The 15,496-nt window shown below is 39.2% G+C and overlaps 1 protein-coding gene across 4 annotated transcripts in view; it reads right to left on the bottom strand.

Moving 5' to 3' along the window:
- The window catches only part of LOC137108671 (gamma-aminobutyric acid receptor subunit gamma-3-like), an 86,106-nt gene that overhangs the window by 38,033 nt on the left and 32,577 nt on the right, over window positions 1–15,496 (bottom strand). The gene's annotated exons all lie outside the window — the stretch shown is intronic.

Raw genomic sequence — 15,496 nt, 5'->3', positions numbered from 1 at the left:
AATGACCCTTCTTGTAATTGTGTAAAGTTGATGACGTTGAATCATAATGTGTAACAGCTATAATAACATGCAGTCTCAGTACAGAACCACTGTGTCTAATGGTGAAAACTCTTTTTCTTCAACACTTTGTGAATGGAATAGAGTAATAAATATACACTTTCATCAAGAAATATCTGGACATTTTTCAATCTTGTAGAGAAGTCGTCAAACTGATCAAACTAAATTGACCAAAGTGGGTCAATTTCTCACACATCTAAATATTGCCCAAAAATAACCTGCCAGAATATAGCTGACCGTGTCACTCAATGATATTCACTATTTTTGAGGTTGTAACTTATAGCATTCAGCTGATATGTGGATACATGTAGCTTTTGCTGATCCAGATTCATTTTTAACATTATGATTTTGGATACATTTGGTGTATCCCTGACTAGTTATACTAAGAAAATAAGGGCGCAAGTGAGATTGTGTAGTCTCAGACGTAGAGACAACATTGGCAGGGACAGTTTCATTTTTATTCTTTTGTCACATTTGTCTTCAAGAAATGTTTGATGATCCAACAAAAGATACAACCCAGAGATTGATTTCCTGTGGCTTTCTACACTGTGTATACATGTTTAAAATAGAGTATGTGAAATACAACTAAATAATTCATCTCAAACATCACACTCAGTGTCACTGACTTTGAGACTTTTCTGACCTTTTCCAAAAACAGACAGACGAGTCCCGACCTTCCCAATTTGTCTGTTGCCAGAACCTCGGCTTGCATGACCTTTGGAGGATAATGATGTGGTGTGCGACACTGACAGTAAATCGCCCATAATTCAGACAGAAACAGCAAAACCACAACATATGCCTGCCACAGATGAACTCTCACGGCAGTTCCCAAATGGGATTTTCTACTTTCACTGGGTCCTTTAGGGGACTTTGGGTACCTACAAGACAAGGCGCTAAAGCAGGTCTATTATTCATAGACATTATGCAAAACAATGAGGCAGAGTAGTCAGAGTTATCTGACTCAAATTAACTACAGAGGGTTGCATTATTCCCTTGGGGATCTGTTTCAAAGTCAGAAAATGAAGGCGCTAAGGGAGTCCATTTCTCACAGCTATTGACAGCAGGAAAAATAAATAAATAAATAAAAGCAGCAAGGACATGCAGTTGAGATAATCGATGGTGACTGCTGTTGTGTATTCACTGCTGGGAAAATCCAACGTAAAAAGTCGGACTGGAAGTGGGAAGTTAATTTATTAGGGTGTAGAAGTATGCAGAAAGTTTTACACAACTATGAAGCCCTCACATGATCAAAAACCTGTCTTGTTGGATTAAAATCTTTAATGCTACAGTTCTGCAATTTTCTTTAAACAGAAAACCCTATTTTTTTTACAGTACGTTTGGATTATCAAATAAAAATCATTGCGTGTATGATTTTTTTAAGCAAAGTATACATATTACAAAATACATTTTGACAAGAGGTGGATAAAATCCATTTTTATTTTCTGTCTTTGAGATTATAAGCACCACTTAGAATCTGATAATATAAAATCCATTATAAAAGTCAAAGGATGTTGACAGCAAAGCTTCTCTGAAATTAGTTTATATTAAACAACATCAGTACAAGCAGCTTCCTTCTTATCAAGCCTCATCATTTTTGCAGAGAGCTGACTCACACTACATCAATTACAAATGCCGCTTATCCATATCCATGTACCAAAACACGTTTTTAAAGTGGGAAGATATACTATCTTTATTACTCTCTGTTTAGTGACAGCGTGACTGATGCTTTACACTTGCTGAGCCGCAAATGTTTTTCCCTGACAATTTCCGACAACAAACAATATTAAAGTGACTAGACACATTTTTCAAATCAGTAATCAAAATGAGTCATCCACTGTTTACTGCTGATTATCAGCAGTGGCACATCTAACCCCCGGTCACAGTATGGCCATCACACTGGCCACCCCAAGCAGCACAATATTTTTGGTTGGACATTATTGTTTCAGACAGAAATGTTTTTTCACTGCCACAGTTTTACTGGGGACACTTTTAAACTGGGCACTCAACTGGTTGTAGAACTCGTGCCCCACCCACTCTGCTTTCAACATTCCCTCTGCTGTACTCTGAGGGGAGATCAGAAACAGCATGTGGCTAAGTTCTCCATTATTGGAATAAATCCCAAGACACTTTTGGATAAATAAAACTGTCAAAGTTTTGAATAAAGTTTTGAATTTTGCTTTTAATGTGAAGGTGCAACAACAGAAAATGTTTCGTTATCGTAGCAGCTTTGCTACCAGAATGTCCGCATTCTTAAACAGAATTTTCATTACTGCAGATTAGAAACTTTTAGATTAGATTCAACAACTGGACCAGAGTCTGTGTCCTGTGTGAGTCTGTCAGCAGTCGGATGTAACTTTTGTTAGTGTAATACAGTTATCAATAAATTAAAAAAAGGCAAATACTGGTCTCTGAGCTAGACACCTTAATTTTTTTTTTTTAAATCGACTTCGACATGATACAGCGCCACCAACCCTCCTTAACTCGTCTGTTCTGAACAATAATCAACGAGTGTTGGCATTCTTTAGCCCTGACTTTTGATTTTGAATTAAGAGAAAAGCTGCTCAAGGGTAAATAAGTTGTACAGCTTTTCAATTAATGTTTTTATTATGTTAATACTGTGCTAAAAAACACTAGACTTGAACACCGTTATATTACTGTGTGCTTTGCAGTAACAAGATTCTCAAACGTAAGCACTGATCACTAATGTGTTTCTTCAGGCAAAACCAAGAACTGATGCCTCATAGTAGATAAAAATATGTATAAGTGAAATATTCATATCTCCCAGGCTTTGGACAATTGTAAGCTGAACTGAATTTTTAATCACTTAAGAAGAAAAAAACAACATGAAAATAACTGGTTATTTGTCCACTTTTATGCTTCTTCTGATAATATTTCTTAATCAAGAACAATACTTGAATATGCAGTTTTATTTTCCAAGCCCCACACTCCTCTACACTTAAACACTTTCACCCAAAATGCTTTGTTACTTTGTTCTACAGGCAGCCTCCGATGCACTTTGTGTGACTGGCATAAATAAAGGTAAACGCCACCATTCAACCACTGTTTAGGGCTGATGATGAACTGATGTCACGTGTGAACAGATTGACGCACTAACTTTGGATAAGAGTGGCATTTACAGATTGCTCTGTGTGTGTGTGTGTGTGTGTGTGGGTGTGGGGGGGGGGGGGGGGCTTTTGTCTTGTTCACACCTTAGGACAACTCTTTGAAATCAAAAAGTTAATCATTTGCAAACCTGGCTTTTTTTGTTGTCTGTGAGGAAAGAAGAAACACAAAATGGAAAATTATGCCAACTGTGTTGGTTTCAGTGTTTGTATTGGTAGCAGTCATAGCAACAGTAACAGACACAACAGTTGCATCCATTTATCTGCAGCTGGAATAGTAGAAGCACTGACTGATTATTTTGAAGCAGATGGTACTTCAGAAGTCTTACCATTATGAGGAAACCTTTAAGTACCGGTCAGGTTAAAAAAACATATTGTTCACATATTGTTAATATTTATGGTTTAGTCACCGGTAAGTTTAGATTAAGGTCTGAAAAAGATTGTGTGGTCTGGTACATGGGCGCTGTTGGGCAACAGGCCCACTAGGCAATTGCCTACGGCAACTCCAGCTGGTGAAGAAGATGTGGAAGAAATATGGAAGAAAGGAGAGTTGGCTCTCGGCCGTTATTGGGCCGTTGGCGAGTGTTTGTCAACGCAGTTGTTGAGGACCATCATGCACCGTCAGCAATAGTTGAACCACGGTTGGCAGCTTAAGACATATTGAGACATATTGCTCCCATTGGCTGTTGGGCTTCAACAATCAGTGCACGAGAAGAAACTGTAGCACTTACGACACCAGAACACTTTCTAAGTAATTATCAAACACACCCTTGATTGGTGGCCATAAACAGTCTGTCGTGAGTAAATCTGGTGTTTAAAAAATGAGCTAACACAGAACAAGTGTAACAAGTGGGGTGATACTGGTGGTGGTTTGCCCCGTCTGAGTGCACTCGAGTTTCAACAGGTGTCACCCTTTTGAAAAGGTCACATTTGACAGTTATGTAAGAGTAAAAATCATTTTTCATTTTATTACTGGTGTTGCCAGGACACAGAGGTTCCTCGTCCCCATCGGAGAATGTAATTAAGGACAGTGAATGCCATTTCATTTTTCTGAATTAAGTCATGAAGCTGTCTTAATGCTGTCTTGGTTGGAAGAGCTGAAGAACAGTGACCTTCTGCACTGCAATCAGATAACCTTTTCTTATGAATTTTCAGCTTCATTCTGCCACCACCTAAATGAATCACATACGTGAAGGTCAAGCCTAGAAAAACTAGAAAAACACAAAACGCCATAGAGACACGCTTTCTCATGCATAGCCTTACACTGAAACTACATTAAAAGGAACTTTAAAGTGATGTTGGAAACAGCACAATTCTCCACTGTACAAGAGTACAAGGTATTCTCAGCCTAAGTAGTTATGTTCCTCAGAATCTGTCTGCTCAGGCTGTTGTAGTATCCTTTACTGTCAAAACTAAACTAAAGTGGACAGCCACTGTTTATACTAGATGGAGATAGCTGGAAATACATTAGCACAGATAGATAGATAGACAGACAGACAGGGTATTTCTAAGGTGATATTAAATTCCTATACATTTATCAAAAAAGCAACAGACAAAAATTGCAAAGCCCCAAGGGCATCGTGTCAGTGTGCATTATCGTCACACAAATATTGTACAAGGAGATCACATTTTAAAGCTCCTTGTCGCTGTTTCCTAAGCTGATTTATGCTCTCAGTGATTTTGAAATTGTTACAGTATGTAAGATTGTGAGACAGACTGATTAAGAAACCTTCTGCACTTCCTTTAGGCTTTTCAGAGCCAGCCCTACTTAGAGTGAGCTTTCTCACTTTCAATGTACTCTACTCTTTAGTGAGTATGTGGGAGAACAAGCCATCAGTGTCAGCGTGAGTCAACCCCCTTCTGTGACCAATAGAATTTGCACAAGCATGAAGAGATTGAGGTCTAGCGATGTGCGGGTATTCCTACAAAAAAAAAAAAAAAAAGAAAGAAATCGGACATGGCGCTGACGCTGTAGTTACTTTGCAGTAGTTATGAGTTATTCGTACAAAACACCTGACCTGCTTCTGACAGTGCACTGAGGATATTCCAAACCCAGCCTATTTTCAACCCAAATTCTTTTGTTTAAAGTATTTTCTAAAAATAAGTTTGTGAAAAGTGCTCTCTGTTTCCCTCTGACACGTTTGTGCCTGCTTCAGGCGTTTTTTTTTTTTCGAATGTGAAATTGTACATTCATGATCTGTACATGTACATGTACATACAAAAGATTTATAAAACAAAACTGGCCATGCATGCATCTTTGTGAATTTGACAAAAAGACCATACATGTATAGTTCTGCCTTTAAAGGTGTAGTTTAGAAGCAGGTTTAGTTGTGAGCTACTGACACCAAATTCTCATGGTTCTGTATCTCAGTTATGAAGAAAAAAAAAAAAAGAGGAAAAAATTATATTCACCATAATAAACGTAGATTTTTTTTTTTTTTTATTTAAACGGCCTAGTTTTTGGTTAACCTTTGCCCACTGTGGTTTTCTTCTGTTGTAGCTCATCTGCCTCAAGGTTTGATGTGCAAAGCATTCTGAGATGGTTTCCTCCTCACTGAAAAGTGGTTGCTAAAAGTGGTTTTTGAGTTACTGTAGCCTTTCTAGCAGCATGATGGAGCCTGGCCATTCTCTTTTGACCTCTCTCAGCAACAAGACATTTCTGTTTGCAGAACTGCCTTTTACTGGATGTTTCTTGGTTTTTGCCTCAGGAGATCAGATGTGTCAGAAATAGTCAAACCCGCCCATCTGGCATCTACAAGTTACTGAGGTTACCGATATTACCCCCCTCAATCTGGTGTTTGATGTGAACATTAACTGAGGCTCCTGACCCATATCTGAATGATTTTATGCAATGCTCTGCCACCACCGTGCACAAGAGAACTCATTTTCAAGCATCTGAAGTGCATATAGGCTCTTTCCTCCTGTTGTCCACCACGCCGCCAGCCCTGCAATAATGGCTGCTCTCCTCTCAGAATCCAGTTTCTAAGTAAAACTCTCTGTCAGGTAAATGTGAGGGATGTACCTGAGGATTGTGTTTGTGAACAGCCAGCAAAATGAGGCCCTGTTTAAATTTTCTACCATAAGGACATAAGACTAAGGTTCCCAGTGTGAGACATAAAATTAAAGCTATATTTAAAAAAAAAATAAAGAACCTGGACTCCAGTTTCTCTCCAAAGCAGTGCAACAATTCATCCAAATTTAAATGTATGCATTTATTACAGTTGGGGTTTTTTTTGTAATTATTGAAAGCGCAAAAAAAAAAAAAATACGAACAACTAGGAAAAACAAAATTAAACTAAAACAAAGGTTAACTAAAGCAATGCTAAAAGTTGGTAACCATGCTAGTGGCTTTGTGAGATCATACTTGGGCCCAGCAGTGCTTTGAACTAAATGCTATGAGCAGCATGCTAACAAGCTCAAACGTTAATGTTTTTTTGCCATTGCCCAAAAATAAATTTAAAAAGTGCTGGTTGGCTTCTTGGTTGATATATACTAAATGAATCATGTTTAAATGCTTTGTGACTCACAGGTAAGTTGTTTTGGTTAAAAGTGTATGTAAACTGACAGTTTTTTCCTTTCCTTTATGACATTTTCTTTAGCAAATTTACACTTCAGCTTGTTAGTGAACTAACATATACAAATTATCACTAAACACAGCTGAAGTTTTTTGACTTTTTTAAACCAACGGTCAGGTAGATGAAGGAGCTATAAAAATATTAGAAGTCATCCTGAGTGAGATGTGCCAAGTCCATACCAATCAGTCCAATTGTTATTGACCTTCTTCACCTCATGGTTAATGGGGAATTGCCAAAGTCATTAGGATTCATCCTCTGTATATTTTAAATGTCTGTACCAAATAACATGGCAATGCAAAAGTTACAGTTTAACAGTGGCAATATATGGAGCCACTGCACTACCATGCACTACAATTAATAAATAAATAATGACTTTTTTTAGAAGAATTCTGAGAGAGATCATGCCAAATTTTTTAGCTTCTTTTCCTTTTGCCTGTTCCCTTTAATCCCTCGCCACAGCGAATCATGTGCCTCCATCTAACCCTGTCCTCTGCATCGTCTTCTCTCACACCAACTAACTTCATTTTTCTCTCCCTACATCCAGAAATCTCCTCTTTGGTCTTCCTCAAGACCTCCTGCCTGGCAACTCAAACCTCAGCATCCTGTTACCAATATATTCAAACAACATTGCTGGTCTCACCACCGTCTTGAACACATTTCCTTTCATTCTTGGTGATACTCTTATCACACAACACACCTGACACTTTTCTCCACCCGCTCCAACCTGCTTGCACTCCCCTATTCACCTCTTCTCCACACTCCCCATTGCTCTGAACCGTTGACCCTAAGTACTTAAACTCCTGCACCTTCTTCACCTCTGCTCCCTGTAACCTCACCATTTCCCCAGGGTCCCTCTCATTCACACACATGTATTCTGTCTTGCTGCAGTTAAGCTTCATTCCTCTGTTTTCCACAGCAGACCTCAATCTCTCTAGATTTCCCTCCACCTGCTCCCTGTTCTCACTACATATCACAATGTCATCTGCAAACATCATAGTCTATGGAGATTCCAGTCTAACCTCATCTGTCAGCGTGTCCATCACCAGAGCAAACAAGAAGGGGGTCAGAGCCGATCCTTGATGCAGACCCACCTCCACCTTGAACTCCTGCGTCACACCTACAACACACCTCACCACTGTCTTACACCTCTCATACATGTCCTGCACCACTCTAACATACTTCTCTGCCACTCCAGACGTCCTCATACAATACCACAGCTCCTCTCTCGGCACCCTGTCATACGCTTTCTCCAAATCTACAAAGACACAATGCAACTCCCTATGACCTTCTCTGTACTTCTCCATTAGCATCCTCAAAGCAAACACTAAATCTGTTGTTCTCTTTCTAGACATGAAACCATATTGCTGCTCACTAATGCTCATCTCTGCCCTTAGCCCAGCTTCCAGTACTTTTTCCCACAACTTCATTGTGTGGCTCATCAGCCATTCTTCTATAGTTGCCACAGCTCTACACATTTCCCTTGATCTTAAAAATCTCCACCAGTACACTTCTCCAGTCCTCGGGCATCATCTCACTTGATAAACAAACTAGTCAAAAATGCTACTGCCAACTCTCTTAGACACTTCCATACCTCCACTGGTATATCATCAGGACCAACTGCCTTTCCACTCCTTATCCTCTTCAACATCCTCCTCACTTCACTCTTACTAATCTTTGCTACTTCCTGCTCCACACCAGTCACTTCTTCTACTCTACCTTGTAGCATTGCTAAAAAAAGAATTAAATAAAATAACTACACAAAACCTAAACAACTTTGCTCCTGTTGTCCCAATTCTCTGCACTGCCACAAAAGATACAGTCAAAGAAATTACAGTGCTGATTGTTCACTTACCATTTAGAGAAGAGTGTAAACAAAATGAAAATGTGCCACGAAACAGCACTTGATCACAGTTAATTAAAGCACGGATGCGCTCTATTGCTGTGACCTGCTTTGTGTTTTGGGTCAGTAATGACATCTTGAAATATGCATGCTGACTAACAGATGCGGGATCTGTGTGCCAAGAAGACTGAGGGCTGTGCAAGGCTGATGGTGTGCCAATAAGAATAATAATCTGTCTTCTATATCTCAATGTCCCTTCCCTTTGTCTTTCTTTGTCTTTTAATTATGGAATGATAAATGAGTTCATTGTCAGTGTCCTAATCAAGATTCAAGTGTCTGCTAATTTGGTTAGCTAATTTTGGTCTTTGCAGTCAATGACCTTCATCTCTAACCTAGATGTATAAGGATTTGTGAAAACAAATGAAGTTTTTGCATTTCTCAGTCAAGCATCCACCAACAGCACAAAATAAAATTAGAAAAAATAAGGATCTCTGTTAGTGAAAGTGATCAAAGTTGAGGAAAAAGAAGCTGAAAACCTGTCTGGAATCGCTTACATAAATCTTATATTTCAGCGGGTTTAAAAGTCAAAACATAAGACACAAAGGATAGCACTTGCATAACTATACACACACACACAGGGCATTCATGAACAAACTGCTACTTCATCTCAGACAGAATTTTTTTCATTAAAAAAATCAAAAATAAACAAAAAACACATTCACATAGCCCACACATAGGCACACATATACAGAAACACACAGCTGCTTTGAAATATTACATCTGTCAAACAGGGACATTTTCTCTTGGCTTAGGATGACATCTATTCAAAGATTATTCCTGTAAACACATTTATCTGGACTAATGTAGATGGCTGTCTATATTGGATGTATCAATCCCTTTGTGCTCACAAGAGATGGAATTGAATTGACACGTTAGAGGATAGACAAAAAATTCATAGATGTAGCCAATTTAAGAAGTTAAAGTCGTCACACGAAGAGATTATTTTACGAGATATAATTGCCAATTGACAATGAAACCTAAAACTGACAGCCAGAAGAGGCCAAAACCAAACTGAATTGATTGTATTGAAGTATCTTATTACTTCTTGCCACAGATATTATTGTCCAAAATCTATAAAACACACATTATTAAGAAACATTGTTGCGATGGGTGACATCTTCCATCATGAGGAAGACTGTGGATTATTTTCTCTCCCACTTAAACCATTATGTTGTTAACTCCTCAGTAGCATCATTAGTTATTATCCGCAGCTCAAAACATTCCCATGCACTCTTCATTCCTGTTTGACTAACACTGTATAAAAACTACTGTGTTTGGCAACTTCCGAACGTTAAATTTGTGGCATATTTTAAAGCATCATTTAAATCAATTAGTCATTTAGCAGACGCTTTTATCCAAAGCAATTTTGTTTTGTTTTTTTGTCGCCGTCAGATTTCTTATTAGCATTATTCTTTAAAAATATTTTTAGCCAAAGTTAATGCCTAAAACTTAGTACCTTAATGTTTAGTAAGTCTATGTCTTTGCTAGATAAAGGAAAAGATGATGAGACATCTGATCATTTGCATTTGAGCAATCTGTGTGTCAGCACTCACTCCATCATACAAAAATAGTTTTGACATTAACACACACCAATTTTCACTGACATTAGCTATGAAAAGCTCCCACTGTGGAGCCCAGCTGTAGAGCCCAGCTGCTGAGCAGTGCTGCAACACCAGCAGCCTGTAGTGGACAAATACAGAACTGTTAAAAAAAAAAAAATAAAGGAAAAAAAATAGCTAAATCTGAGATGCTAAAGTATCCATAAAAGAAAACAGAAGATGTCTATTTGATGCCTTGATGATATTGGTTGGTGAAAATATCCATTAAATTTTACACAACTAAATAATGGAACCGCAAGGGGACACAAGCCAGTCTCTTGTGCCAGTCCCAAGTCTGGATAAATCCAGAGGGTCGTGTCAGGAAGAACATCCGACGTAAAACACATGCCAAATAAAAAATGTGAATCATGACTTTCACACCGAAAGTGACTTCCACCAGTGCTGTTGACCTACAGGGTACCGGTGGAAATTGGACTACTGTTGGTCAAAGAAGGAGAGGAGGAAGGTGTGTTCGTAGGCAGAGAGAAAAAGAGGAAAGCTAAAAATGTAGGACTGACAGTAGGGACTATGACAGGGAAGGCTAGAGAGTTGGTTGACATGATGCAGATAAGGAAGGTGGCTATACGGTGTCCAGGAGACCATTTGGAAAGGTGGCAAGGCTAGAAGCTTAGGAGTGTGGTCTAAGTTGTTTTGCCACGGGTAAGTTAGGAAGAAAAATGGAGTAGGAGTTATCCTGAAAGGGGAGTTTGTGAGAAATGTTCTAGAGGTGAAAAGAGTATCAGACAGGTTGATGAGTCTGAAGCTGGAAATTGAAGGTGTGATTTTCAATGTTGTTCGTGGTTTCGCCCCACAGGTAGGATGTGAATTAGAAGAGCATGAGAAATTCTGGAGTGAGTTAGATGAAGTGATGCAGAGCATCCAATAGGTGAGAAAGTGGTGATTGGAATAGATTTCAATGATCATATAGGTGAAGAGAATGTGATGGACAGGTTTGGTCTACCGAACAGAAATGCAGAAGGACAGATGGTGGTAGACTTTGCAAAGAGGATGGAAATGGCTGTAGTGAACACTTTCTTCCAGAAGAGGCAGGAACATAGGGTGACATAAGAGCGAAGGTAGAAGCACTCAGGTAAACTACATCTTATGCCGACGTTTTAATCTGAAAGAGATCAGGGACTGTAAAGTATTGTTAAGCGGAAGTGTAGCCAGACAACACAGGATGGTGGTGTGTAAAATGACTCTGGTGGTAAGGAAGATGAAGAAGACAAAGGCAGAGCAGAGGACGAAATGGTGGAAGTTGAAAAAGGAAGAATGTTGTGTAGTTTTCAGGGATAAGCTGAGACTCTGGGTGGTTTGGAGGTGCTTCCAGATGACTGGACCACTACAGCTAATGCGATCGGGGAGACAGGTAGGAGGGTACTTGATGTGTCATCGGGAAAGAGGAAACTGGAGAAGGAGACTTGGTGATGGAACGAGGAAGTTCAGGAGTGTATACAGAGAAAGAGGTTAGCTAAGAAGAAATGGGACACAGAGGACTGAAGACAGTAGACAGAAGTACAGGGAGATGCAGCGTAAGGTGAAGGTAGAAGTGGCAAAAGCCAAACAAAGAGCATATGAGGACTTGTATGTTAGGTTGGACACAAAAGAGGGAGAGGTGGATTTGTACAGGTTGGCCAGACAAAGAGAGATGAAAAGGATGTGCAGCAGGTTAGTGTGATAGAAAATAAGGATGGAAATGTATTGACAGGTGGCAGGAGTGTGATGGGAAGATGGAAGGAGAACTTTGAAGAGTTGATGAATGAGGAAAATGAAAGGGAACGGAGAGTAGAAGAGGTGACTGGTGAGAAGCAGGAAGTAGCAAAGATTAGTAAGAGTGAAGTGAGGAGGATGTTGAAGAGGATGAAGAGTGGAAAGGCAGTTGGTTCTGATGACATACCTGTGGAGGTATGGAAGGGTCTAGGAGAGGTGGCAGTAGAGTTTCTGACTAGTTTGTTTTACAAGATCTTGGAGAGTGAGAGGATACCTGAGGACTGGAGGAGAAGTGTACTGGTGCCAATTGCCAACAGAGGAATAAAGCTAATGAGCCACACAATGAAGTTGTGGGAAAGAGTAGTAGAAGATCGGCTAAGGGCAGAGATGAACATTTGTGAGCAGCAATATGGTTTCATCCCTAGAAAGACAACAACAGATGTAGTGTTTGCTTTGAGGATGCTAATGGAGAAATACAGAGAAGGTCATAGGGAGTTGCATTGTGTCTTCGTAGATTTGGAGAAAGCGTATGACAGGGTGCCGAGAGAGGAGCTGTGGTATTGTATGAGGACGTCTGGAGTGGCAGAGAAGTATGTTAGAGTGGTGCAGGACATGTATGAGAGCTGTAAGACAGTGGTGAGGTGTGCTGTAGGTGTGACAGAGGAGTTCAAGGTGGAGGTGGGTCTGCATCAAGGATCAGCTCTGAGCCCCTTCTTGTTTGCTCTGGTGATGGACACGCTGACAGATGAGGTTATACAAAATCTCCATGGACTATGATGTTTGCGATATGTAGTGAGAACAGGGAGCAGGTGGAAGAAAATCTAGAGAGATTGAGGTCTGCTGTGGAAAACAGAGGAATGAAGCTTAACTGCAGCAAGACAGAATACATGTGTGTGAATGAGAGGGACCCAGGGGAAATGGTGAGGTTACAGGGAGCAGAGGTGAAGAAGGTGCAGGACTTTACGTACCTGGGGTCACTGGTTTAGAGCAACGGAGAGTATGGAAAAAAGGTGAAGAGGTGAGTGCAAGCAGGTTGGAGCGGGTGCAGAAAAGTGTCAGGTGTGTTGTGTGATAAAAGAGTATCAGCAAAAAAGAAAGGAAAGGTCTTCACGACGGTGGTGAGACCAGCAATGTTGTTCGATTTAGAAACAGTGGCACTGAAAAAAAGACAAAAGGCAGAGCTGGAGGTAGCAGAGCTTAAGATGTTGAGTTTCTCTTTGGGAGTGACAAGGATGGACAGGATCAGGAATGAGGACATCAGAGGGACAACTCAGGTTAGATGTTTCAGAGATAAAGTCAGAGGGGCCAGATTGAGGTGGTTCAGACATGTTCAGAGGAGAAACTGAATATATCGGTAGAAGGATGCTGAAGTTGGAGCTGCCAGGCAGGAGGTCTAGAGGAAGACCAAAGAGGACATTTATGGATGTAGTGAGAGAGGACATGAAGCTAGTTGGTGTGAGAGAAGAGGGTGCAGAAGACAGGGTTAGAGGGAGACAGATGATTCGCTGTGGTGACCCCTGAAAGGAAACAGTCGAAAAGAAAGGAAAAAAGAAGATTTAAAAAAGCTAAATATTATGACAAAGATAATATAAACAATATATCCTTAATCTAATCTAATGCAAAACTTGGAACACTTGGGTTTGGTTGCTTTTCAGCAGGAGCTTTTCTGTGTGTGAGTGTTTTGGATATTACATTAAATAAGGCCTCTGGAAAAATGATTGAAATAAATTATTTATTGCATTACATGTATCATACTGCTGAGTCTGTTGTTCCTCATTATCAATAATATAGTCCCAGAGCTCATCCCCAAAGGTTTACAACTAAAACAGGGCTGGACATTAATGCTTGCACAGGGCATGTGAACTCTACGTTCCAGCAAGTGAAACACATCAAGCAGTTGCCCACTTGGGAAAGTAAAAAAAATAAATTATGCTCTGCAGCATTTCCCAAACATACAATTATTCATTCATTTATTTATATATCATCCTGCCACAGTATCAGCATTGGCATCCAAATATTGATTTTCTATTTAAATTCTGAGATGCTAAAGTATTTTTATCACATTGTAGCCACATGTTCGATGTGTTCACAATCTCTTATTTCAGGTGAACCAGAGGCCAGCTTATTTTATGCCATCCTACACCTGTTTACAAACTCCAAGAAAACCTCATGCAAAATGAATTTGACAAACACAGAGATTCTTCATTCTTTAAAACTTCTCCCCTTTAAGACCAAACTCTCTTACTGTTGAAAGAGGCTGTTTGAACTCTGAAGTCACAATATCACAGTGTAGGCTATTTTTAATCTAGATGTAATTAAAGGGTGAAATAACATTAATGCCTGTATGTATCTTAATATACTTTATTCAAAACCACCTTTACTCTTGCTGATGTTAATGTTTTAAATATTTACTACAATTAGCTTATGAAAAATAAGGTGTAGAGTGTGACTTCATTTTACTTACCCTGTATGTTGTGGGCTGTAATCTAAAGTTATGATTCTAAACTAAAACCTCCTAGTCACAGATCTAACACTTGATACTTTTTTGAACCTGAAATTAGTGGACGACCCTTTCTTCCACCGAGCAACAGTTTTCCCAACTTTAAGTTATTCTGAAATCATAATTTTGAAAAGTAGAGAGCAGTATGTAATAAAATATAATTCTCCCAAGCCCTGTTTATTTCATTAATATTTTAATAGACATACATTTTCTTTTTTGGACAAACTTGCCCAGGGGCTAGTGGTTGAAAAGAAAAATATCATGCTCTGTAAAAGTGCCAAAAATCTAAAAGACAGATTATTAAAGGCAGCGGCTCCAACAAAACCTGGAACTGCTGCCATACTTTTCTTTTATTTTGTGTCTTTTAACTGACAGTCTGCACTAATCAGTGTCATTATTACCACCTGTATTTGGTCACACGGCAGGGTTAGATGTGATGTGGTGTATTCACACAGAAGAGAGTATTCATGCTGAAATGTCTGTCTCTGTGCTCAGCCATGTAAAAAAATTATTCTGAGGCAGTATAAAAGACAGTATTTTTTTTTTGTTTTTTTAACCTCTGAGAATCATTATACCTTAATTTGCTGACAGGAGAACAGCTCTAAATAAATTACCCATGTGGGATCTACATAGTAACATAATGACCAATCAAAACTTCAGTATCTATATAAATAACTACAGTATGTTTTCTGTGAATATTACAAAAGCTGAGTTGTGACAACTGTCACAGCCACAAATAGCAGTCCAACACTTCCACATAGTTGAAAATTATCTGGCTTGACACTTTAGTCAGATGTGTGTAGTGAGGAGCCTTCAGTGATTTTTACCAGACTCTTGACTTCTGCTATAATGCACAGAAAACACAAGAGAACCACTAGGACTATAGCTACCATTTTAGCATTTTAAAAGTTGAGTGAAAAATTTACTGAAGCTGTGATGAGGTGCAATAGAAACAGAAATGAATCAGTGAATTAATAAGTCAATAATTAGGGCTAATCATGACTTACATAAAGCATATGACTTCAACTTCTGCT

The sequence above is a fragment of the Channa argus genome, chromosome 23, assembly GCF_033026475.1.
Source record: "Channa argus isolate prfri chromosome 23, Channa argus male v1.0, whole genome shotgun sequence".
NCBI lineage: Eukaryota > Metazoa > Chordata > Actinopteri > Anabantiformes > Channidae > Channa > Channa argus.
The sequence above is the reverse complement of the archived record's forward strand: the minus strand, read 5'-3'. Positions and strand labels throughout refer to the sequence as shown.